The sequence below is a fragment of the Haemaphysalis longicornis genome, unplaced genomic scaffold, assembly GCF_048455015.1.
Source record: "Haemaphysalis longicornis isolate Haplotype H1 unplaced genomic scaffold, Haemaphysalis longicornis Haplotype H1 scaffold_2, whole genome shotgun sequence".
Classification (NCBI taxonomy): domain Eukaryota; kingdom Metazoa; phylum Arthropoda; class Arachnida; order Ixodida; family Ixodidae; genus Haemaphysalis; species Haemaphysalis longicornis.
This window is the reverse complement of record NW_027526295.1, coordinates 87175151-87202742: the sequence shown is the minus strand read 5'-3', so window position 1 is coordinate 87202742 and position 27592 is coordinate 87175151.

Below are 27592 nucleotides of genomic sequence, written 5' to 3'. Positions count from 1 at the left end.
CGCAAATAAACTCGTTAAATTTCAAGTCTCTAGGTCTAACAGTTTTGGCTGGGCGTTGATGAGTCAGTCAGTCAGTCAGTCGGGCACTTCTCTTTATAGGTAGAGATGACACCTGCTCCTACTGGAGACGCTTGGTTGCCGAAGGTGTCAACAGATGGCGACCGCTAAGCGAACGCGGGAAAACTCAACTGAATTTTACGTCCAAAAGGATGCGGATTAAAAAATCTCGCTGGCCTTCTAATCCGCCTCTTAGGACAAAATCCTGAAAGTGGTTTTTGGGCAATTAAATGGGCAGCACTTTCAAGAAAAAACGAATGGGATATATCAACTGGCTGGGTGATTATTTGTGAAAGTGTAAAAACACAGTGTTTTCCCGAAATCTCGCTTGCCTCTTTTGGGAGGGTGTCATTGAAAAATGTTGTATAACAGTGTTGAGATAAGTGAGTAAGTTGCCTATCTCAACAAAAACCTGTTCGATATCTCCGATGGCGGGCGGAAAAAAAATTAATATGTGAAAAACGATTTTACCGCTTTAAACTCTCTCCATGGTGGAATTTTTAAAATTTTAAGAAATATTGACCCCCAACACCGTAATCAGAACGTGCCCTCGCAATCTGTAGCCGTTTGAAAGAGCAGTTTGGCTAGACGTGTACGTAAACTGTCGGGCCTTTTTGGCTCATCAGCCGTGTCATTTGTAAAAAACAAATTGCCCCCTTTAGCGGCGTCGCAGAGAGAAATCCTTAAACATGGTTCTGTGCATTTGTATGAGTAACATATTCTAGCAAAAATCAGGTGGATTACTGAATCGGTGAAAGATTTATTCGAGAATCTTTAGGAACACCGTTTTAGTTCCGGAATGCGGTATCACCTCGCTGGGGTATGTTAGGGCGAATTCCAAAAGCTACTTTTTAGGTATTCTTAAGGGCTACTTATATCAGCAAAAAGCGCTTCGATATGTGGATGGGTGACCGAAAAAAATCACGAATTCGTGAAAACACAATTTCGCCCTTTTCTTCGGCTAGGAGGGCAATTTCTGAAAAAATCGCCTTAGTGAGCACCTACTCAATGACGCAAATAAACTCGTGAAATTTCAAGTCTCTAGGTCTAACAGTTTTGGCTGGGCGTTGATGAGTCAGTCAGTCAGTCAGTCGGGCACTTCTCTTTATAGGTAGAGATGACACCTGCTCCTACTGGAGACGCTTGGTTGCCGAAGGTGTCAACAGATGGCGACCGCTAAGCGAACGCGGGAAAACTCAACTGAATTTTACGTCCAAAAGGATGCGGATTAAAAAATCTCGCTGGCCTTCTAATCCGCCTCTTAGGACAAAATCCTGAAAGTGGTTTTTGGGCAATTAAATGGGCAGCACTTTCAAGAAAAAACGAATGGGATATATCAACTGGCTGGGTGATTATTTGTGAAAGTGTAAAAACACAGTGTTTTCCCGAAATCTCGCTTGCCTCTTTTGGGAGGGTGTCATTGAAAAATGTTGTATAACAGTGTTGAGATAAGTGAGTAAGTTGCCTATCTCAACAAAAACCTGTTCGATATCTCCGATGGCGGGCGGAAAAAAAATTAATATATGAAAAACGATTTTACCGCTTTAAACTCTCTCCATGGTGGAATTTTTAAAATTCTAAGAAATATTGACCCCCAACACCGTAATCAGAACGTGCCCTCGCAATCTGTAGCCGTTTGAAAGAGCAGTTTGGCTAGACGTGTACGTAAACTGTCGGGCCTTTTTGGCTCATCAGCCGTGTCATTTGTAAAAAACAAATTGCCCCCTTTAGCGGCGTCGCAGAGAGAAATCCTTAAACATGGTTCTGTGCATTTGTATGAGTAACATATTCTAGCAAAAATCAGGTGGATTACTGAATCGGTGAAAGATTTATTCGAGAATCTTTAGGAACACCGTTTTAGTTCCGGAATGCGGTATCACCTCGCTGGGGTATGTTAGGGCGAATTCCAAAAGCTACTTTTTAGGTATTCTTAAGGGCTACTTATATCAGCAAAAAGCGCTTAGATATGTGGATGGGTGACCAAAAAAAATCACGAATTCGTGAAAACACAATTTCGCCCTTTTCTTCGGCTAGGAGGGCAATTTCTGAAAAACCCGCCTTAGTGAGCACCTACTCAATGACGCAAATAAACTCGTTAAATTTCAAGTCTCTAGGTCTAACAGTTTTGGCTGGGCGTTGATGAGTCAGTCAGTCAGTCAGTCGGGCACTTCTCTTTATAGGTAGAGATGACACCTGCTCCTACTGGAGACGCTTGGTTGCCGAAGGTGTCAACAGATGGCGACCGCTAAGCGAACGCGGGAAAACTCAACTGAATTTTACGTCCAAAAGGATGCAGATTTAAAAATCTCGCTGGCCTTCTAATCCGCCTCCTAGGACAAAATCCTGAAAGTGGTTTTTGGGGAATTAAATGGGCAGCACTTTAAAGAAAAAAACGAATGGGATATATCAACTGGCTGGGTGATTATTTGTGAAAGTGTAAAAACACAGTGTTTTCCCGAAATCTCGCTTGCCTCTTTTGGGAGGGTGTCATTGAAAAATGTTGTATAACAGTGTTGAGATAAGTGAGTAAGTTGCCTATCTCAACAAAAACCTGTTCGATATCTCCGATGGCGGGCGGAAAAAAAATTAATATGTGAAAAACCATTTTACTGCTTTAAACTCTCTCCATGGTGGAATTTTTAAAATTTAAGAAATATTGACCCCCAACACCGTAATCAGAACGTGCCCTCGGAATCTGTAGCCGTTTGAAAGAGCAGTTTGGCTAGACGTGTACGTAAACTGTCGAGCCTTTTTGGCTCATCAGCCGTGTCATTTGTAAAAAACAAATTGCCCCTTTAGCGGCGTCGCAGAGAGAAATCCTTAAACATGGTTCTGTGCATTTGTATGAGTAACATATTCTAGCAAAAATCAGGTGGATTACTGAATCGGTGAAAGATTTATTCGAGAATCTTTAGGAACACCATTTTAGTTCCGGAATGCGGTATCACCTCGCTGGGGTATGTTAGGGCGAATTCCAAAAGCTACTTTTTAGGTATTCTTAAGGGCTACTTATATCAGCAAAAAGCGCTTCGATATGTGGATGGGTGACCGAAAAAAATCACGAATTCGTGAAAACACAATTTCGCCCTTTTCTTCGGCTAGGAGGGCAATTTCTGAAAAACCCGCCTTAGTGAGCACCTACTCAATGACGCAAATAAACTCGTGAAATTTCAAGTCTCTAGGTCTAACAGTTTTGGCTGGGCGTTGATGAGTCAGTCAGTCAGTCAGTCGGGCACTTCTCTTTATAGGTAGAGATGACACCTGCTCCTACTGGAGACGCTTGGTTGCCGAAGGTGTCAACAGATGGCGACCGCTAAGCGAACGCGGGAAAACTCAACTGAATTTTACGTCCAAAAGGATGCAGATTAAAAAATCTCGCTGGCCTTCTTATCCGCCTCTTAGGACAAAATCCTGAAAGTGGTTTTTGGGCAATTAAATGGGCAGCACTTTCAAGAAAAAACGAATGGGATATATCAACTGGCTGGGTGATTATTTGTGAAAGTGTAAAAACACAGTGTTTTCCCGAAATCTCGCTTGCCTCTTTTGGGAGGGTGTCATTGAAAAATGTTGTATAACAGTGTTGAGATAAGTAAGTAAGTTGCCTATCTCAACAAAAACCTGTTCGATATCTCCGATGGCGGGCGGAAAAAAAATTAATATGTGAAAAACCATTTTACCGCTTTACACTCTCTCCATGGTGGAATTTTTAAAATTTTAAGAAATATTGACCCCCAACACCATAATCAGAACGTGCCCTCGCAATCTGTAGCCGTTTGAAAGAGCAGTTTGGCTAGACGTGTACGTAAACTGTCTTACCTTTTTGGCTCATCAGCCGTGTCATTTGTAAAAAACAAATTGACCCCTTTAGCGGAGTCGCAGAGAGAAATCCTTAAACATGGTTCTGTGCATTTGTATGAGTAACATATTCTAGCAAAAATCAGGTGGATTACTGAATCGGTGAAAGATTTATTCGAGAATCTTTAGGAACACCGTTTTAGTTCCGGAATGCGGTATCACCTCGCTGGGGTATGTTAGGGCGAATTCCAAAAGCTACTTTTTAGGTATTCTTAAGGGCTACTTATATCAGCAAAAAGCGCTTCGATACGTGGATGGGTGACCGAAAAAAATCACGAATTCGTGAAAACACAATTTCGCCCTTTTCTTCGGCTAGGAGGGCAATTTCTGAAAAACCCGCCTTAGTGAGCACCTACTCAATGACGCAAATAAACTCGTGAAATTTCAAGTCTCTAGGTCTAACAGTTTTGGCTGGGCGTTGATGAGTCAGTCAGTCAGTCAGTCGGGCACTTCTCTTTATAGGTAGAGATGACACCTGCTCCTACTGGAGACGCTTGGTTGCCGAAGGTGTCAACAGATGGCGACCGCTAAGCGAACGCGGGAAAACTCAACTGAATTTTACGTCCAAAAGGATGCAGATTAAAAAATCTCGCTGGCCTTCTAATCCGCCTCTTAGAACAAAATCCTGAAAGTGGTTTTTGGGCAATTAAATGGGCAGCACTTTCAAGAAAAAACGAATGGGATATATCAACTGGCTGGGTGATTATTTGTGAAAGTGTAAAAACACAGTGTTTTCCCGAAATCTCGCTTGCCTCTTTTGGGAGGGTGTCATTGAAAAATGTTGTATAACAGTGTTGAGATAAGTGAGTAAGTTGCCTATCTCAACAAAAACCTGTTCGATATCTCCGATGGCGGGCGGAAAAAAAATTAATATGTGAAAAACCATTTTACCGCTTTAAACTCTCTCCATGGTGGAATTTTTAAAATTTTAAGAAATATTGACCCCCGACACCGTAATCAGAACGTGCCCTCGCAATCTGTAGCCGTTTGAAAGAGCAGTTTGGCTAGACGTGTACGTAAACTGTCGGGCCTTTTTGGCTCATCAGCCGTGTCATTTGTAAAAAACAAATTGCCCCCTTTAGCGGCGTCGCAGAGAGAAATCCTTAAACATGGTTCTGTGCATTTGTATGAGTAGCATATTCTAGCAAAAATCAGGTGGATTACTGAATCGGTGAAAGATTTATTCGAGAATCTTTAGGAACACCGTTTTAGTTCCGGAATGCGGTATCACCTCGCTGGGGTATGTTAGGGCGAATTCCAAAAGCTACTTTTTAGGTATTCTTAAGGGCTACTTATATCAGCAAAAAGCGCTTCGATATGTGGATGGGTGACCAAAAAAAATCACGAATTCGTGAAAACACAATTTCGCCCTTTTCTTCGGCTAGGAGGGCAATTTCTGAAAAACCCGCCTTAGTGAGCACCTACTCAATGACGCAAATAAACTCGTGAAATTTCAAGTCTCTAGGTCTAACAGTTTTGGCTGGGCGTTGATGAGTCAGTCAGTCAGTCAGTCGGGCACTTCTCTTTATAGGTAGAGATGACACCTGCTCCTACTGGAGACGCTTGGTTGCCGAAGGTGTCAACAGATGGTGACCGCTAAGCGAACGCGGGAAAACTCAACTGAATTTACGTCCAAAAGGATGCAGATTAAAAAATCTCGCTGGCCTTCTAATCCGCCTCTTAGGACAAAATCCTGAAAGTGGTTTTTGGGCAATTAAATGGGCAGCACTTTAAAGAAAAAACGAATGGGATATATCAACTGGCTGGGTGATTATTTGTGAAAGTGTAAAAACACAGTGTTTTCCCGAAATCTCGCTTGCCTCTTTTGGGAGGGTGTCATTGAAAAATGTTGTATAACAGTGTTGAGATAAGTGAGTAAGTTGCCTATCTCAACAAAAACCTGTTCGATATCTCCGATGGCGGGCGGAAAAAAAATTAATATGTGAAAAACCATTTTGCCGCTTTAAACTCTCTCCATGGTGGAATTTTTAAAATTTAAGAAATATTGACCCCCAACACCGTAATCAGAACGTGCCCTCGGAATCTGTAGCCGTTTGAAAGAGCAGTTTGGCTAGACGTGTACGTAAACTGTCGGGCCTTTTTGGCTCATCAGCCGTGTCATTTGTAAAAAACAAATTGCCACTTTAGCGGCGTCGCAGAGAGAAATCCTTAAACATGGTTCTGTGCATTTGTATGAGTAACATATTCTAGCAAAAATCAGGTGGATTACTGAATCGGTGAAAGATTTATTCGAGAATCTTTAGGAACACCATTTTAGTTCCGGAATGCGGTATCGCCTCGCTGGGGTATGTTAGGGCGAATTCCAAAAGCTACTTTTTAGGTATTCTTAAGGGCTACTTATATCAGCAAAAAGCGCTTCGATATGTGGATGGGTGACCGAAAAAAATCACGAATTCGTGAAAACACAATTTCGCCCTTTTCTTCGGCTAGGAGGGCAATTTCTGAAAAAATCGCCTTAGTGAGCACCTACTCAATGACGCAAATAAACTCGTGAAATTTCACGTCTCTAGGTCTAACAGTTTTGGCTGGGCGTTGATGAGTCAGTCAGTCAGTCAGTCGGGCACTTCTCTTTATAGGTAGAGATGACACCTGCTCCTACTGGAGACGCTTGGTTGCCGAAGGTGTCAACAGATGGCGACCGCTAAGCGAACGCGGGAAAACTCAACTGAATTTTACGTCCAAAAGGATGCGGATTAAAAAATCTCGCTGGCCTTCTAATCCGCCTCTTAGGACAAAATCCTGAAAGTGGTTTTTGGGCAATTAAATGGGCAGCACTTTCAAGAAAAAACGAATGGGATATATCAACTGGCTGGGTGATTATTTGTGAAAGTGTAAAAACACAGTGTTTTCCCGAAATCTCGCTTGCCTCTTTTGGGAGGGTGTCATTGAAAAATGTTGTATAACAGTGTTGAGATAAGTGAGTAAGTTGCCTATCTCAACAAAAACCTGTTCGATATCTCCGATGGCGGGCGGAAAAAAAATTAATATGTGAAAAACCATTTTACCGCTTTAAACTCTCTCCATGGTGGAATTTTTAAAATTTTAAGAAATATTGACCCCCAACACCGTAATCAGAACGTGCCCTCGCAATCTGTAGCCGTTTGAAAGAGCAGTTTGGCTAGACGTGTACGTAAACTGTCGGGCCTTTTTGGCTCATCAGCCGTGTCATTTGTAAAAAACAAATTGCCCCCTTTAGCGGCGTCGCAGAGAGAAATCCTTAAACATGGTTCTGTGCATTTGTATGAGTAACATATTCTAGCAAAAATCAGGTGGATTACTGAATCGGTGAAAGATTTATTCGAGAATCTTTAGGAACACCATTTTAGTTCCGGAATGCGGTATCATTTCGCTGGGGTATGTTAGGGCGAATTCCAAAAGCTACTTTTTAGGTATTCTTAAGGGCTACTTATATCAGCAAAAAGCGCTTCGATATGTGGATGGGTGACCAAAAAAAATCACGAATTCGTGAAAACACAATTTCGCCCTTTTCTTCGGCTAGGAGGGCAATTTCTGAAAAACCCGCCTTAGTGAGCACCTACTCAATGACGCAAATAAACTCGTGACATTTCAAGTCTCTAGGTCTAACAGTTTTGGCTGGGCGTTGATGAGTCAGTCAGTCAGTCAGTCGGGCACTTCTCTTTATAGGTAGAGATGACACCTGCTCCTACTGGAGACGCTTGGTTGCCGAAGGTGTCAACAGATGGCGACCGCTAAGCGAACGCGGGAAAACTCAACTGAATTTTACGTCCAAAAGGATGCAGATTAAAAAATCTCGCTGGCCTTCTAATCCGCCTCCTAGGACAAAATCCTGAAAGTGGTTTTTGGGCAATTAAATGGGCAGCACTTTAAAGAAAAAACGAATGGGATATATCAACTGGCTGGGTGATTATTTGTGAAAGTGTAAAAACACAGTGTTTTCCCGAAATCTCGCTTGCCTCTTTTGGGAGGGTGTCATTGAAAAATGTTGTATAACAGTGTTGAGATAAGTGAGTAAGTTGCCTATCTCAAAAAAACCTGTTCGATATCTCCGATGGCGGGCGGAAAAAAAATTAATATGTGAAAAACCTTTTTACCGCTTTAAACTCTCTCCATGGTGGAATTTTTAAAATTTAAGAAATATTGACCCCCAACACCGTAATCAGAACGTGCCCTCGGAATCTGTAGCCGTTTGAAAGAGCAGTTTGGCTAGACGTGTACGTAAACTGTCGGGCCTTTTTGGCTCATCAGCCGTGTCATTTGTAAAAAACAAATTGCCACTTTAGCGGCGTCGCAGAGAGAAATCCTTAAACATGGTTCTGTGCATTTGTATGAGTAACATATTCTAGCAAAAATCAGGTGGATTACTGAATCGGTGAAAGATTTATTCGAGAATCTTTAGGAACACCATTTTAGTTCCGGAATGCGGTATCGCCTCGCTGGGGTATGTTAGGGCGAATTCCAAAAGCTACTTTTTAGGTATTCTTAAGGGCTACTTATATCAGCAAAAAGCGCTTCGATATGTGGATGGGTGACCGAAAAAAATCACGAATTCGTGAAAACACAATTTCGCCCTTTTCTTCGGCTAGGAGGGCAATTTCTGAAAAAATCGCCTTAGTGAGCACCTACTCAATGACGCAAATAAACTCGTGAAATTTCACGTCTCTAGGTCTAACAGTTTTGGCTGGGCGTTGATGAGTCAGTCAGTCAGTCAGTCGGGCACTTCTCTTTATAGGTAGAGATGACACCTGCTCCTACTGGAGACGCTTGGTTGCCGAAGGTGTCAACAGATGGCGACCGCTAAGCGAACGCGGGAAAACTCAACTGAATTTTACGTCCAAAAGGATGCGGATTAAAAAATCTCGCTGGCCTTCTAATCCGCCTCTTAGGACAAAATCCTGAAAGTGGTTTTTGGGCAATTAAATGGGCAGCACTTTCAAGAAAAAACGAATGGGATATATCAACTGGCTGGGTGATTATTTGTGAAAGTGTAAAAACACAGTGTTTTCCCGAAATCTCGCTTGCCTCTTTTGGGAGGGTGTCATTGAAAAATGTTGTATAACAGTGTTGAGATAAGTGAGTAAGTTGCCTATCTCAACAAAAACCTGTTCGATATCTCCGATGGCGGGCGGAAAAAAAATTAATATGTGAAAAACCATTTTACCGCTTTAAACTCTCTCCATGGTGGAATTTTTAAAATTTTAAGAAATATTGACCCCCAACACCGTAATCAGAACGTGCCCTCGCAATCTGTAGCCGTTTGAAAGAGCAGTTTGGCTAGACGTGTACGTAAACTGTCGGGCCTTTTTGGCTCATCAGCCGTGTCATTTGTAAAAAACAAATTGCCCCCTTTAGCGGCGTCGCAGAGAGAAATCCTTAAACATGGTTCTGTGCATTTGTATGAGTAACATATTCTAGCAAAAATCAGGTGGATTACTGAATCGGTGAAAGATTTATTCGAGAATCTTTAGGAACACCATTTTAGTTCCGGAATGCGGTATCATTTCGCTGGGGTATGTTAGGGCGAATTCCAAAAGCTACTTTTTAGGTATTCTTAAGGGCTACTTATATCAGCAAAAAGCGCTTCGATATGTGGATGGGTGACCAAAAAAAATCACGAATTCGTGAAAACACAATTTCGCCCTTTTCTTCGGCTAGGAGGGCAATTTCTGAAAAACCCGCCTTAGTGAGCACCTACTCAATGACGCAAATAAACTCGTGACATTTCAAGTCTCTAGGTCTAACAGTTTTGGCTGGGCGTTGATGAGTCAGTCAGTCAGTCAGTCGGGCACTTCTCTTTATAGGTAGAGATGACACCTGCTCCTACTGGAGACGCTTGGTTGCCGAAGGTGTCAACAGATGGCGACCGCTAAGCGAACGCGGGAAAACTCAACTGAATTTTACGTCCAAAAGGATGCAGATTAAAAAATCTCGCTGGCCTTCTAATCCGCCTCCTAGGACAAAATCCTGAAAGTGGTTTTTGGGCAATTAAATGGGCAGCACTTTAAAGAAAAAACGAATGGGATATATCAACTGGCTGGGTGATTATTTGTGAAAGTGTAAAAACACAGTGTTTTCCCGAAATCTCGCTTGCCTCTTTTGGGAGGGTGTCATTGAAAAATGTTGTATAACAGTGTTGAGATAAGTGAGTAAGTTGCCTATCTCAACAAAAACCTGTTCGATATCTCCGATGGCGGGCGGAAAAAAAATTAATATGTGAAAAACCTTTTTACCGCTTTAAACTCTCTCCATGGTGGAATTTTTAAAATTTAAGAAATATTGACCCCCAACACCGTAATCAGAACGTGCCCTCGGAATCTGTAGCCGTTTGAAAGAGCAGTTTGGCTAGACGTGTACGTAAACTGTCGGGCCTTTTTGGCTCATCAGCCGTGTCATTTGTAAAAAACAAATTGCCCCTTTAGCGGCGTCGCAGAGAGAAATCCTTAAACATGGTTCTGTGCATTTGTATGAGTAACATATTCTAGCAAAAATCAGGTGGATTACTGAATCGGTGAAAGATTTATTCGAGAATCTTTAGGAACACCATTTTAGTTCCGGAATGCGGTATCACCTCGCTGGGGTATGTTAGGGCAAATTCCAAAAGCTACTTTTTAGGTATTCTTAAGGGCTACTTATATCAGCAAAAAGCGCTTCGATATGTGGATGGGTGACCGAAAAAAATCACGAATTCGTGAAAACACAATTTCGCCCTTTTCTTCGGCTAGGAGGGCAATTTCTGAAAAAATCGCCTTAGTGAGCACCTACTCAATGACGCAAATAAACTCGTGAAATTTCAAGTCTCTAGGTCTAACAGTTTTGGCTGGGCGTTGATGAGTCAGTCAGTCAGTCAGTCGGGCACTTCTCTTTATAGGTAGAGATGACACCTGCTCCTACTGGAGACGCTTGGTTGCCGAAGGTGTCAACAGATGGCGACCGCTAAGCGAACGCGGGAAAACTCAACTGAATTTTACGTCCAAAAGGATGCAGATTTAAAAATCTCGCTGGCCTTCTAATCCGCCTCTTAGGACAAAATCCTGAAAGAGGTTTTTGGGAAATTAAATGGGCAGCACTTTCAAGAAAAAACGAATGGGATATATGAACTGGCTGGGTGATTATTTGTGAAAGTGTAAAAACACAGTGTTTTCCCGAAATCTCGCTTGCCTCTTTTGGGAGGGTGTCATTGAAAAATGTTGTATAACAGTGTTGAGATAAGTAAGTTGCCTATCTCAACAAAAACCTGTTCGAAATCTCCGATGGCGGGCGGGAAAAAAATTAATATGTGAAAAACCTGTTTACCGCTTTAAACTCTCTCTATGGTGGAATTTTTAAAATTTTAAGAAATATTGACCCCCCAACACCGTAATCAGAACGTGCCCTCGCAATCTGTAGCCGTTTGAAAGAGCAGTTTGGCTAGACGTGTACGTAAACTGTCGGGCCTTTTTGGCTCATCAGCCGTGTCATTTGTAAAAAACAAATTGACCCCTTTAGCGGCGTCGCAGAGAGAAATCCTTAAACATGGTTCTGTGCATTTGTATGAGTAACATATTCTAGCAAAAATCAGGTAGAATTACTGAATCAATGAAAGATTTATTCGAGAATCTTTAGGAACACCGTTTTAGTTCCGGAATGCGGTATCACCTCGCTGGGGTATGTTAGGGCGAATTCCAAAAGCTTCTTTTTAGGTATTCTTAAGGGCTACTTATATCAGCAAAAAGCGCTTCGATATGTGGATGGGTGACCGAGAAAATCACGAATTCGTGAAAACACAATTTCGCCCTTTTCTTCGGCTAGGAGGGCAATTTCTGAAAAACCCGCCTTAGTGAGCACCTACTCAATGACGCAAATAAACTCGTGAAATTTCAAGTCTCTAGGTCTAACAGTTTTGGCTGGGCGTTGATGAGTCAGTCAGTCAGTCAGTCGGGCACTTCTCTTTATAGGTAGAGATGACACCTGCTCCTACTGGAGACGCTTGGTTGCCGAAGGTGTCAACAGATGGCGACCGCTAAGCGAACGCGGGAAAACTCAACTGAATTTTACGTCCAAAAGGATGCAGATTAAAAAATCTCGCTGGCCTTCTAATCCGCCTCTTAGGACAAAATCCTGAAAGAGGTTTTTGGGCAATTAAATGGGCAGCACTTTAAAGAAAAAACGAATGGGATATATCAACTGGCTGGGTGATTATTTGTGAAAGTGTAAAAACACAGTGTTTTCCCGAAATCTCGCTTGCCTCTTTTGGGAGGGTGTCATTGAAAAATGTTGTATAACAGTGTTGAGATAAGTGAGTAAGTTGCCTATCTCAACAAAAACCTGTTCGATATCTCCGATGGCGGGCGGAAAAAAAATAATATGTGAAAAACCATTTTACCGCTTTAAACTCTCTCCATGGTGGAATTTTTAAAATTTAAGAAATATTGACCCCCAACACCGTAATCAGAACGTGCCCTCGGAATCTGTAGCCGTTTGAAAGAGCAGTTTGGCTAGACGTGTACGTAAACTGTCGGGCCTTTTTGGCTCATCAGCCGTGTCATTTGTAAAAAACAAATTGCCCCTTTAGCGGCGTCGCAGAGAGAAATCCTTAAACATGGTTCTGTGCATTTGTATGAGTAACATATTCTAGCAAAAATCAGGTGGATTACTGAATCGGTGAAAGATTTACTCGAGAATCTTTAGGAACACCATTTTAGTTCCGGAATGCGGTATCACCTCGCTGGGGTATGTTACGGCGAATTCCAAAAGCTACTTTTTAGGTATTCTTAAGGGCTACTTATATCAGCAAAAAGCGCTTCGATATGTGGATGGGTGACCGAAAAAAATCACGAATTCGTGAAAACACAATTTCGCCCTTTTCTTCGGCTAGGAGGGCAATTTCTGAAAAACCCGCCTTAGTGAGCACCTACTCAATGACGCAAATAAACTCGTGAAATTTCAAGTCTCTAGGTCTAACAGTTTTGGCTGGGCGTTGATGAGTCAGTCAGTCAGTCAGTCGGGCACTTCTCTTTATAGGTAGAGATGACACCTGCTCCTACTGGAGACGCTTGGTTGCCGAAGGTGTCAACAGATGGCGACCGCTAAGCGAACGCGGGAAAACTCAACTGAATTTTACGTCCAAAAGGATGCGGATTAAAAAATCTCGCTGGCCTTCTAATCCGCCTCTTAGGACAAAATCCTGAAAGAGGTTTTTGGGCAATTAAATGGGCAGCACTTTCAAGAAAAAACGAATGGGATATATGAACTGGCTGGGTGATTATTTGTGAAAGTGTAAAAACACAGTGTTTTCCCGAAATCTCGCTTGCCTCTTTTGGGAGGGTGTCATTGAAAAATGTTGTATAACAGTGTTGAGATAAGTGAGTAAGTTGCCTATCTCAACAAAAACCTGTTCGATATCTCTGATGGCGGGCGGAAAAAAAATTAATATGTGAAAAACCATTTTACCGCTTTAAACTCTCTCCATGGTGGAATTTTTAAAATTTTAAGAAATATTGACCCCGAACACCGTAATCAGAACGTGCCCTCGCAATCTGTAGCCGTTTGAAAGAGCAGTTTGGCTAGACGTGTACGTAAACTGTCGGGCCTTTTTGGCTCATCAGCCGTGTCATTTGTAAAAAACAAATTGCCCCCTTTAGCGGCGTCGCAGAGAGAAATCCTTAAACATGGTTCTGTGCATTTGTATGAGTAGCATATTCTAGCAAAAATCAGGTGGATTACTGAATCGGTGAAAGATTTATTCGAGAATCTTTAGGAACACCGTTTTAGTTCCGGAATGCGGTATCACCTCGCTGGGGTATGTTAGGGCGAATTCCAAAAGCTACTTTTTAGGTATTGTTAAGGGCTACTTATATCAGCAAAAAGCGCTTCGATATGTGGATGGGTGACCAAAAAAAATCACGAATTCGTGAAAACACAATTTCGCCCTTTTCTTCGGCTAGGAGGGCAATTTCTGAAAAACCCGCCTTAGTGAGCACCTACTCAATGACGCAAATAAACTCGTGAAATTTCAAGTCTCTAGGTCTAACAGTTTTGGCTGGGCGTTGATGAGTCAGTTAGTCAGTCAGTCGGGCACTTCTCTTTATAGGTAGAGATGACACCTGCTCCTACTGGAGACGCTTGGTTGCCGAAGGTGTCAACAGATGGCGACCGCTAAGCGAACGCGGGAAAACTCAACTGAATTTTACGTCCAAAAGGATGCAGATTAAAAAATCTCGCTGGCCTTCTAATCCGCCTCTTAGGACAAAATCCTGAAAGAGGTTTTTGGGCAATTAAATGGGCAGCACTTTAAAGAAAAAACGAATGGGATATATCAACTGGCTGGGTGATTATTTGTGAAAGTGTAAAAACACAGTGTTTTCCCGAAATCTCGCTTGCCTCTTTTGGGAGGGTGTCATTGAAAAATGTTGTATAACAGTGTTGAGATAAGTGAGTAAGTTGCCTATCTCAACAAAAACCTGTTCGATATCTCCGATGGTGGGCGGAAAAAAAAGTAATATGTGAAAAACCATTTTACCGCTTTAAACTCTCTCCATGGTGGAATTTTTAAAATTTAAGAAATATTGACCCCCAACACCGTAATCAGAACGTGCCCTCGGAATCTGTAGCCGTTTGAAAGAGCAGTTTGGCTAGACGTGTACGTAAACTGTCGGGCCTTTTTGGCTCATCAGCCGTGTCATTTGTAAAAAACAAATTGCCCCTTTAGCGGCGTCGCAGAGAGAAATCCTTAAACATGGTTCTGTGCATTTGTATGAGTAACATATTCTAGCAAAAATCAGGTGGATTACTGAATCGGTGAAAGATTTATTCGAGAATCTTTAGGAACACCATTTTAGTTCCGGAATGCGGTATCACCTCGCTGGGGTATGTTAGGGCGAATTCCAAAAGCTACTTTTTAGGTATTCTTAAGGGCTACTTATATCAGCAAAAAGCGCTTCGATATGTGGATGGGTGACCGAAAAAAATCACGAATTCGTGAAAACACAATTTCGCCCTTTTCTTCGGCTAGGAGGGCAATTTCTGAAAAACCCGCCTTAGTGAGCACCTACTCAATGACGCAAATAAACTCGTGAAATTTCAAGTCTCTAGGTCTAACAGTTTTGGCTGGGCGTTGATGAGTCAGTCAGTCAGTCAGTCGGGCACTTCTCTTTATAGGTAGAGATGACACCTGCTCCTACTGGAGACGCTTGGTTGCCGAAGGTGTCAACAGATGGCGACCGCTAAGCGAACGCGGGAAAACTCAACTGAATTTTACGTCCAAAAGGATGCGGATTAAAAAATCTCGCTGGCCTTCTAATCCGCCTCTTAGGACAAAATCCTGAAAGTGGTTTTTGGGCAATTAAATGGGCAGCACTTTCAAGAAAAAACGAATGGGATATATGAACTGGCTGGGTGATTATTTGTGAAAGTGTAAAAACACAGTGTTTTCCCGAAATCTCGCTTGCCTCTTTTGGGAGGGTGTCATTGAAAAATGTTGTATAACAGTGTTGAGATAAGTGAGTAAGTTGCCTATCTCAACAAAAACCTGTTCGACATCTCCGATGGCGGGCGGAAAAAAAATTAATATGTGAAAAACCATTTTACCGCTTTAAACTCTCTCCATGGTGGAATTTTTAAAATTTTAAGAAATATTGACCCCCCAACACCGTAATCAGAACGTGCCCTCGCAATCTGTAGCCGTTTGAAAGAGCAGTTTGGCTAGACGTGTACGTAAACTGTCGGGCCTTTTTGGCTCATCAGCCGTGTCATTTGTAAAAAACAAATTGACCCCTTTAGCGGCATCGCAGAGAGAAATCCTTAAACATGGTTCTGTGCATTTGTATGAGTAACATATTCTAGCAAAAATCAGGTAGAATTACTGAATCGGTGAAAGATTTATTCGAGAATCTTTAGGAACACCGTTTTAGTTCCGGAATGCGGTATCGCCTCGCTGGGGTATGTTAGGGCGAATTCCAAAAGCTACTTTTTAGGTATTCTTAAGGGCTACTTATATCAGCAAAAAGCGCTTCGATATGTGGATCGGTGACCGAGAAAATCACGAATTCGTGAAAACACAATTTCGCCCTTTTCTTCGGCTAGGAGGGCAATTTCTGAAAAACCCGCCTTAGTGAGCACCTACTCAATGACGCAAATAAACTCGTGAAATTTCAAGTCTCTAGGTCTAACAGTTTTGGCTGGGCGTTGATGAGTCAGTCAGTCAGTCAGTCGGGCACTTCTCTTTATAGGTAGAGATGACACCTGCTCCTACTGGAGACGCTTGGTTGCCGAAGGTGTCAACAGATGGCGACTGCTAAGCGAACGCGGGAAAACTCAACTGAATTTTACGTCCAAAAGGATGCAGATTAAAAAATCTCGCTGGCCTTCTAATCCGCCTCTTAGGACAAAATCCTGAAAGTGGTTTTTGGGCAATTAAATGGGCAGCACTTTAAAGAAAAAACGAATGGGATATATCAACTGGCTGGGTGATTATTTGTGAAAGTGTAAAAACACAGTGTTTTCCCGAAATCTCGCTTGCCTCTTTTGGGAGGGTGTCATTGAAAAATGTTGTATAACAGTGTTGAGATAAGTGAGTAAGTTGCCTATCTCAACAAAAACCTGTTCGATATCTCCGATGGCGGGCGGAAAAAAAATTAATATGTGAAAAACCATTTTACCGCTTTAAACTCTCTCCATGGTGGAATTTTTAAAATTTTAAGAAATATTGACCCCCAACACCGTAATCAGAACGTGCCCTCGGAATCTGTAGCCGTTTGAAAGAGCAGTTTGGCTAGACGTGTACGTAAACTGTCGGGCCTTTTTGGCTCATCAGCCGTGTCATTTGTAAAAAACAAATTGCCCCTTTAGCGGCGTCGCAGAGAGAAATCCTTAAACATGGTTCTGTGCATTTGTATGAGTAACATATTCTAGCAAAAATCAGGTGGATTACTGAATCGGTGAAAGATTTATTCGAGAATCTTTAGGAACACCATTTTAGTTCCGGAATGCGGTATCACCTCGCTGGGGTATGTTAGGGCGAATTCCAAAAGCTACTTTTTAGGTATTCTTAAGGGCTACTTATATCAGCAAAAAGCGCTTCGATATGTGGATGGGTGACCGAAAAAAATCACGAATTCGTGAAAACACAATTTCGCCCTTTTCTTCGGCTAGGAGGGCAATTTCTGAAAAAATCGCCTTAGTGAGCACCTACTCAATGACGCAAATAAACTCGTGAAATTTCAAGTCTCTAGGTCTAACAGTTTTGGCTGGGCGTTGATGAGTCAGTCAGTCAGTCAGTCGGGCACTTCTCTTTATAGGTAGAGATGACACCTGCTCCTACTGGAGACGCTTGGTTGCCGAAGGTGTCAACAGATGGCGACCGCTAAGCGAACGCGGGAAAACTCAACTGAATTTTACGTCCAAAAGGATGCGGATTAAAAAATCTCGCTGGCCTTCTAATCCGCCTCTTAGGACAAAATCCTGAAAGTGGTTTTTGGGCAATTAAATGGGCAGCACTTTCAAGAAAAAACGAATGGGATATATCAACTGGCTGGGTGATTATTTGTGAAAGTGTAAAAACACAGTGTTTTCCCGAAATCTCGCTTGCCTCTTTTGGGAGGGTGTCATTGAAAAATGTTGTATAACAGTGTTGAGATAAGTGAGTAAGTTGCCTATCTCAACAAAAACCTGTTCGATATCTCCGATGGCGGGCGGAAAAAAAATAATATGTGAAAAACCATTTTACTGCTTTAAACTCTCTCCATGGTGGAGTTTTTAAAATTTTAAGAAATATTGACCCCCAACACCGTAATCAGAACGTGCCCTCGCAATCTGTAGCCGTTTGAAAGAGCAGTTTGGCTAGACGTGTACGTAAACTGTCTGGCCTTTTTGGCTCATCAGCCGTGTCATTTGTAAAAAACAAATTGCCCCCTTTAGCGGCGTCGCAGAGAGAAATCCTTAAACATGGTTCTGTGCATTTGTATGAGTAACATATTCTAGCAAAAATCAGGTGGATTACTGAATCGGTGAAAGATTTATTCGAGAATCTTTAGGAACACCGTTTTAGTTCCGGAATGCGGTATCACCTCGCTGGGGTATGTTAGGGCGAATTCCAAAAGCTACTTTTTAGGTATTCTTAAGGGCTACTTATATCAGCAAAAAGCGCTTCGATATGTGGATGGGTGACCAAAAAAAATCACGAATTCGTGAAAACACAATTTCGCCCTTTTCTTCGGCTAGGAGGGCAATTTCTGAAAAACCCGCCTTAGTGAGCACCTACTCAATGACGCAAATAAACTCGTGACATTTCAAGTCTCTAGGTCTAACAGTTTTGGCTGGGCGTTGATGAGTCAGTCAGTCAGTCAGTCGGGCACTTCTCTTTATAGGTAGAGATGACACCTGCTCCTACTGGAGACGCTTGGTTGCCGAAGGTGTCAACAGATGGCGACCGCTAAGCGAACGGGGGAAAACTCAACTGAATTTTACGTCCAAAAGGATGCAGATTAAAAAATCTCGCTGGCCTTCTAATCCGCCTCCTAGGACAAAATCCTGAAAGTGGTTTTTGGGCAATTAAATGGGCAGCACTTTAAAGAAAAAACGAATGGGATATATCAACTGGCTGGGTGATTATTTGTGAAAGTGTAAAAACACAGTGTTTTCCCGAAATCTCGCTTGCCTCTTTTGGGAGGGTGTCATTGAAAAATGTTGTATAACAGTGTTGAGATAAGTGAGTAAGTTGCCTATCTCAACAAAAACCTGTTCGATATCTCCGATGGCGGGCGGAAAAAAAATTAATATGTGAAAAACCATTTTACCGCTTTAAACTCTCTCCATGGTGGAATTTTTAAAATTTTAAGAAATATTGACCCCCCAACACCGTAATCAGAACGTGCCCTCGCAATCTGTAGCCGTTTGAAAGAGCAGTTTGGCTAGACGTGTACGTAAACTGTCGGGCCTTTTTGGCTCATCAGCCGTGTCATTTGTAAAAAACAAATTGACCCCTTTAGCGGCATCGCAGAGAGAAATCCTTAAACATGGTTCTGTGCATTTGTATGAGTAACATATTCTAGCAAAAATCAGGTAGAATTACTGAATCGGTGAAAGATTTATTCGAGAATCTTTAGGAACACCGTTTTAGTTCCGGAATGCGGTATCACCTCGCTGGGGTATGTTAGGGCGAATTCCAAAAGCTACTTTTTAGGTATTCTTAAGGGCTACTTATATCAGCAAAAAGCGCTTCGATATGTGGATCGGTGACCGAGAAAATCACGAATTCGTGAAAACACAATTTCGCCCTTTTCTTCGGCTAGGAGGGCAATTTCTGAAAAACCCGCCTTAGTGAGCACCTACTCAATGACGCAAATAAACTCGTGAAATTTCAAGTCTCTAGGTCTAACAGTTTTGGCTGGGCGTTGATGAGTCAGTCAGTCAGTCAGTCGGGCACTTCTCTTTATAGGTAGAGATGACACCTGCTCCTACTGGAGACGCTTGGTTGCCGAAGGTGTCAACAGATGGCGACTGCTAAGCGAACGCGGGAAAACTCAACTGAATTTTACGTCCAAAAGGATGCAGATTAAAAAATCTCGCTGGCCTTCTAATCCGCCTCTTAGGACAAAATCCTGAAAGTGGTTTTTGGGCAATTAAATGGGCAGCACTTTAAAGAAAAAACGAATGGGATATATCAACTGGCTGGGTGATTATTTGTGAAAGTGTAAAAACACAGTGTTTTCCCGAAATCTCGCTTGCCTCTTTTGGGAGGGTGTCATTGAAAAATGTTGTATAACAGTGTTGAGATAAGTGAGTAAGTTGCCTATCTCAACAAAAACCTGTTCGATATCTCCGATGGCGGGCGGAAAAAAAATTAATATGTGAAAAACCATTTTACCGCTTTAAACTCTCTCCATGGTGGAATTTTTAAAATTTTAAGAAATATTGACCCCCAACACCGTAATCAGAACGTGCCCTCGGAATCTGTAGCCGTTTGAAAGAGCAGTTTGGCTAGACGTGTACGTAAACTGTCGGGCCTTTTTGGCTCATCAGCCGTGTCATTTGTAAAAAACAAATTGCCCCTTTAGCGGCGTCGCAGAGAGAAATCCTTAAACATGGTTCTGTGCATTTGTATGAGTAACATATTCTAGCAAAAATCAGGTGGATTACTGAATCGGTGAAAGATTTATTCGAGAATCTTTAGGAACACCATTTTAGTTCCGGAATGCGGTATCACCTCGCTGGGGTATGTTAGGGCGAATTCCAAAAGCTACTTTTTAGGTATTCTTAAGGGCTACTTATATCAGCAAAAAGCGCTTCGATATGTGGATGGGTGACCGAAAAAAATCACGAATTCGTGAAAACACAATTTCGCCCTTTTCTTCGGCTAGGAGGGCAATTTCTGAAAAAATCGCCTTAGTGAGCACCTACTCAATGACGCAAATAAACTCGTGACATTTCAAGTCTCTAGGTCTAACAGTTTTGGCTGGGCGTTGATGAGTCAGTCAGTCAGTCAGTCGGGCACTTCTCTTTATAGGTAGAGATGACACCTGCTCCTACTGGAGACGCTTGGTTGCCGAAGGTGTCAACAGATGGCGACCGCTAAGCGAACGCGGGAAAACTCAACTGAATTCACGTCCAAAAGGATGCAGATTAAAAAATCTCGCTGGCCTTCTAATCCGCCTCTTAGGACAAAATCCTGAAAGTGGTTTTTGGGCAATTAAATGGGCAGCACTTTAAAGAAAAAACGAATGGGATATATCAACTGGCTGGGTGATTATTTGTGAAAGTGTAAAAACACAGTGTTTTCCCGAAATCTCGCTTGCCTCTTTTGGGAGGGTGTCATTGAAAAATGTTGTATAACAGTGTTGAGATAAGTGAGTAAGTTGCCTATCTCAACAAAAACCTGTTCGATATCTCCGATGGCGGGCGGAAAAAAAATTAATATGTGAAAAACCATTTTACCGCTTTAAACTCTCTCCATGGTGGAATTTTTAAAATTTAAGAAATATTGACCCCCAACACCGTAATCAGAACGTGCCCTCGGAATCTGTAGCCGTTTGAAAGAGCAGTTTGGCTAGACGTGTACGTAAACTGTCGGGCTTTTTTGGCTCATCAGCCGTGTCATTTGTAAAAAACAAATTGCCCCTTTAGCGGCGTCGCAGAGAGAAATCCTTAAACATGGTTCTGTGCATTTGTATGAGTAACATATTCTAGGAAAAATCAGGTGGATTACTGAATCGGTGAAAGATTTATTCGAGAATCTTTAGGAACATCATTTTAGTTCCGGAATGCGGTATCACCTCGCTGGGGTATGTTAGGGCGAATTCCAAAAGCTACTTTTTAGGTATTCTTAAGGGCTACTTATATCAGCAAAAAGCGCTTCGATATGTGGATGGGTGACCGAAAAAAATCACGAATTCGTGAAAACACAATTTCGCCCTTTTCTTCGGCTAGGAGGGCAATTTCTGAAAAAATCGCCTTAGTGAGCACCTACTCAATGACGCAAATAAACTCGTGAAATTTCAAGACTCTAGGTCTAACAGTTTTGGCTGGGCGTTGATGAGTCAGTCAGTCAGTCAGTCGGGCACTTCTCTTTATAGGTAGAGATGACACCTGCTCCTACTGGAGACGCTTGGTTGCCGAAGGTGTCAACAGATGGCGACCGCTAAGCGAACGCGGGAAAACTCAACTGAATTTTACGTCCAAAAGGATGCGGATTAAAAAATCTCGCTGGCCTTCTAATCCGCCTCTTAGGACAAAATCCTGAAAGTGGTTTTTGGGCAATTAAATGGGCAGCACTTTCAAGAAAAAACGAATGGGATATATCAACTGGCTGGGTGATTATTTGTGAAAGTGTAAAAACACAGTGTTTTCCCGAAATCGCGCTTGCCTCTTTTGGGAGGGTGTCATTGAAAAATGTTGTATAACAGTGTTGAGATAAGTGAGTAAGTTGCCTATCTCAACAAAAACCTGTTCGATATCTCCGATGGCGGGCGGAAAAAAAATTAATATGTGAAAAACCATTTTACCGCTTTAAACTCTCTCCATGGTGGAATTTTTAAAATTTTAAGAAATATTGACCCCCAACACCGTAATCAGAACGTGCCCTCGCAATCTGTAGCCGTTTGAAAGAGCAGTTTGGCTAGACGTGTACGTAAACTGTCGGGCCTTTTTGGCTCATCAGCCGTGTCATTTGTAAAAAACAAATTGCCCCCTTTAGCGGCGTCGCAGAGAGAAATCCTTAAACATGGTTCTGTGCATTTGTATGAGTAACATATTCTAGCAAAAATCAGGTGGATTACTGAATCGGTGAAAGATTTATTCGAGAATCTTTAGGAACACCGTTTTAGTTCCGGAATGCGGTATCACCTCGCTGGGGTATGTTAGGGCGAATTCCAAAAGCTACTTTTTAGGTATTCTTAAGGGCTACTTATATCAGCAAAAAGCGCTTCGATATGTGGATGGGTGACCAAAAAAAATCACGAATTCGTGAAAACAAAATTTCGCCCTTTTCTTCGGCTAGGAGGGCAATTTCTGAAAAACCCGCCTTAGTGAGCACCTACTCAATGACGCAAATAAACTCGTGACATTTCAAGTCTCTAGGTCTAACAGTTTTGGCTGGGCGTTGATGAGTCAGTCAGTCAGTCAGTCGGGCACTTCTCTTTATAGGTAGAGATGACACCTGCTCCTACTGGAGACGCTTGGTTGCCGAAGGTGTCAACAGATGGCGACCGCTAAGCGAACGCGGGAAAACTCAACTGAATTTTACGTCCAAAAGGATGCAGATTAAAAAATCTCGCTGGCCTTCTAATCCGCCTCCTAGGACAAAATCCTGAAAGTGGTTTTTGGGCAATTAAATGGGCAGCACTTTAAAGAAAAAACGAATGGGATATATCAACTGGCTGGGTGATTATTTGTGAAAGTGTAAAAACACAGTGTTTTCCCGAAATCTCGCTTGCCTCTTTTGGGAGGGTGTCATTGAAAAATGTTGTATAACAGTGTTGAGATAAGTGAGTAAGTTGCCTATCTCAACAAAAACCTGTTCGATATCTCCGATGGCGGGCGGAAAAAAAATTAATATGTGAAAAACCATTTTACCGCTTTAAACTCTCTCCATGGTGGAATTTTTAAAATTTAAGAAATATTGACCCCCAACACCGTAATCAGAACGTGCCCTCGGAATCTGTAGCCGTTTGAAAGAGCAGTTTGGCTCGACGTGTACGTAAACTGTCGGGCCTTTTTGGCTCATCAGCCGTGTCATTTTTAAAAAACAAATTGCCCCTTTAGCGCCGTCGCAGAGAGAAATCCTTAAACATGGTTCTGTGCATTTGTATGAGTAACATATTCTAGCAAAAATCAGGTGGATTACTGAATCGGTGAAAGATTTATTCGAGAATCTTTAGGAACACCATTTTAGTTCCGGAATGCGGTATCACCTCGCTGGGGTATGTTACGGCGAATTCCAAAAGCTACTTTTTAGGTATTCTTAAGGGCTACTTATATCAGCAAAAAGCGCTTCGATATGTGGATGGGTGACCGAAAAAAATCACGAATTCGTGAAAACACAATTTCGCCCTTTTCTTCGGCTAGGAGGGAAATTTCTGAAAAAATCGCCTTAGTGAGCACCTACTCAATGACGCAAATAAACTCGTGAAATTTCAAGTCTCTAGGTCTAACAGTTTTGGCTGGGCGTTGATGAGTCAGTCAGTCAGTCAGTCGGGCACTTCTCTTTATAGGTAGAGATGACACCTGCTCCTACTGGAGACGCTTGGTTGCCGAAGGTGTCAACAGATGGCGACCGCTAAGCGAACGCGGGAAAACTCAACTGAATTTTACGTCCAAAAGGATGCGGATTAAAAAATCTCGCTGGCCTTCTAATCCGCCTCTTAGGACAAAATCCGGAAAGTGGTTTTTGGGCAATTAAATGGGCAGCACTTTCAAGAAAAAACGAATGGGATATATGAACTGGCTGGGTGATTATTTGTGAAAGTGTAAAAACACAGTGTTTTTCCGAAATCTCGCTTGCCTCTTTTGGGAGGGTGTCATTGAAAAATGTTGTATAACAGTGTTGAGATAAGTGAGTAAGTTGCCTATCTCAACAAAAACCTGTTCGAAATCTCCGATGGCGGGCGGGAAAAAATTAATATGTGAAAAACCTGTTTACCGCTTTAAACTCTCTCCATGGTGGAATTTTTAAAATTTTAAGACATATTGACCCCCAACACCGTAATCAGAACGTGCCCTCGCAATCTGTAGCCGTTTGAAAGAGCAGTTTGGCTAGACGTGTACGTAAACTGTAAGGCCTTTTTGGCTCATCAGCCGTGTCATTTGTAAAAAACAAATTGACCCCTTTAGCGGCGTCGCAGAGAGAAATCCTTAAACATGGTTCTGTGCATTTGTATGAGTAACATATTCTAGCAAAAATCAGGTAGAATTACTGAATCAATGAAAGATTTATTCGAGAATCTTTAGGAACACCGTTTTAGTTCCGGAATGCGGTATCACCTCGCTGGGGTATGTTAGGGCGAATTCCAAAAGCTACTTTTTAGGTATTCCTAAGGGCTACTTATATCAGCAAAAAGCGCTTCGATATGTGGATGGGTGACCGAGAAAATCACGAATTCGTGAAAACACAATTTCGCCCTTTTCTTCGGCTAGGAGGGCAATTTCTGAAAAACCCGCCTTAGTGAGCACCTACTCAATGACGCAAATAAACTCGTGAAATTTCAAGTCTCTAGGTCTAACAGTTTTGGCTGGGCGTTGATGAGTCAGTCAGTCAGTCAGTCGGGCACTTCTCTTTATAGGTAGAGATGACACCTGCTCCTACTGGAGACGCTTGGTTGCCGAAGGTGTCAACAGATGGCGACCGCTAAGCGAGCGCGGGAAAACTCAACTGAATTTTACGTCCAAAAGGATGCAGATTAAAAAATCTCGCTGGCCTTCTAATCCGCCTCTTAGGACAAAATCCTGAAAGTGGTTTTTGGGCAATTAAATGGGCAGCACTTTCAAGAAAAAACGAATGGGATATATGAACTGGCTGGGTGATTATTTGTGAAAGTGTAAAAACACAGTGTTTTCCCGAAATCTCGCTTGCCTCTTTTGGGAGGGTGTCATTGAAAAATGTTGTATATCAGTGTTGAGATAAGTGAGTAAGTTGCCTATCTCAACAAAAACCTGTTCGATATCTCCGATGGCGGGCGGAAAAAAAATTAATATGTGAAAAACCATTTTACCGCTTTAAACTCTCTCCATGGTGGAATTTTTAAAATTTTAAGAAATATTGACCCCCCAACACAGTAATCAGAACGTGCCCTCGCAATCTGTAGCCGTTTGAAAGAGCAGTTTGGCTAGACGTGTACGTAAACTGTCGGGCCTTTTTGGCTCATCAGCCGTGTCATTTGTAAAAAACAAATTGACCCCTTTAGCGGCATCGCAGAGAGAAATCCTTAAACATGGTTCTGTGCATTTGTATGAGTAACATATTCTAGCAAAAATCAGATAGAATTACTGAATCGGTGAAAGATTTATTCGAGAATCTTTAGGAACACCGTTTTAGTTCCGGAATGCGGTATCACCTCGCTGGGGTATGTTAGGGCGAATTCCAAAAGCTACTTTTTAGGTATTCTTAAGGGCTACTTATATCAGCAAAAAGCGCTTCGATATGTGGATCGGTGACCGAGAAAATCACGAATTCGTGAAAACACAATTTCGCCCTTTTCTTCGGCTAGGAGGGCAATTTCTGAAAAACCCGCCTTAGTGAGCACCTACTCAATGACGCAAATAAACTCGTGAAATTTCAAGTCTCTAGGTCTAACAGTTTTGGCTGGGCGTTGATGAGTCAGTCAGTCAGTCAGTCGGGCACTTCTCTTTATAGGTAGAGATGACACCTGCTCCTACTGGAGACGCTTGGTTGCCGAAGGTGTCAACAGATGGCGACCGCTAAGCGAACGCGGGAAAACTCAACTGAATTTTACGTCCAAAAGGATGCAGATTAAAAAATCTCGCTGGCCTTCTAATCCGCCTCTTAGGACAAAATCCTGAAAGTGGTTTTTGGGCAATTAAATGGGCAGCACTTTAAAGAAAAAACGAATGGGATATATCAACTGGCTGGGTGATTATTTGTGAAAGTGTAAAAACACAGTGTTTTCCCGAAATCTCGCTTGCCTCTTTTGGGAGGGTGTCATTGAAAAATGTTATATAACAGTGTTGAGATAAGTGAGTAAGGTGCCTATCTCAACAAAAACCTGTTCGATATCTCCGATGGCGGGCGGAAAAAAAAATTAATATGTGAAAAACCATTTTACCGCTTTAAACTCTCTCCATGGTGGAATTTTTAAAATTTTAAGAAATATTGACCCCCAACACCGTAATCAGAACGTGCCCTCGCAATCTGTAGCCGTTTGAAAGAGCAGTTTGGCTAGACGTGTACGTAAACTGTAAGGCCTTTTTGGCTCATCAGCCGTGTCATTTGTAAAAAACAAATTGACCCCTTTAGCGGCGTCGCAGAGAGAAATCCTTAAACATGGTTCTGTGCATTTGTATGAGTAACATATTCTAGCAAAAATCAGGTAGAATTACTGAATCAATGAAAGATTTATTCGAGAATCTTTAGGAACACCGTTTTAGTTCCGGAATGCGGTATCACCTCGCTGGGGTATGTTAGGGCGAATTCCAAAAGCTACTTTTTAGGTATTCTTAAGGGCTACTTATATCAGCAAAAAGCGCTTCGATATGTGGATGGGTGACCAAAAAAAATCACGAATTCGTGAAAACACAATTTCGCCCTTTTCTTCGGCTAGGAGTGCAATTTCTGAAAAACCCGCCTTAGTGAGCACCTACTCAATGACGCAAATAAACTCGTGAAATTTCAAGTCTCTAGGTCTAACAGTTTTGGCTGGGCGTTGATGAGTCAGTCAGTCAGTCAGTCGGGCACTTCTCTTTATAGGTAGAGATGACACCTGCTCCTACTGGAGACGCTTGGTTGCCGAAGGTGTCAACAGATGGCGACCGCTAAGCGAACGCGGGAAAACTCAACTGAATTCACGTCCAAAAGGATGCAGATTAAAAAATCTCGCTGGCCTTCTAATCCGCCTCTTAGGACAAAATCCTGAAAGTGGTTTTTGGGCAAAAAAATGGGCAGCACTTTAAAGAAAAAACGAATGGGATATATCAACTGGCTGGGTGATTATTTGTGAAAGTGTAAAAACACAGTGTTTTCCCGAAATCTCGCTTGCCTCTTTTGGGAGGGTGTCATTGAAAAATGTTGTATAACAGTGTTGAGATAAGTGAGTAAGTTGCCTATCTCAACAAAAACCTGTTCGATATCTCCGATGGCGGGCGGAAAAAAAATTAATATGTGAAAAACCATTTTACCGCTTTAAACTCTCTCCATGGTGGAATTTTTAAAATTTAAGAAATATTGACCCCCAACACCGTAATCAGAACGTGCCCTCGGAATCTGTAGCCGTTTGAAAGAGCAGTTTGGCTAGACGTGTACGTAAACTGTCGGGCCTTTTTGGCTCATCAGCCGTGTCATTTGTAAAAAACAAATTGCCCCTTTAGCGGCGTCGCAGAGAAAAATCCTTAAACATGGTTCTGTGCATTTGTATGAGTAACATATTCTAGCAAAAATCAGGTGGATTACTGAATCGGTGAAAGATTTATTCGAGAATCTTTAGGAACACCATTTTAGTTCCGGAATGCGGTATCACCTCGCTGGGGTATGTTAGGGCGA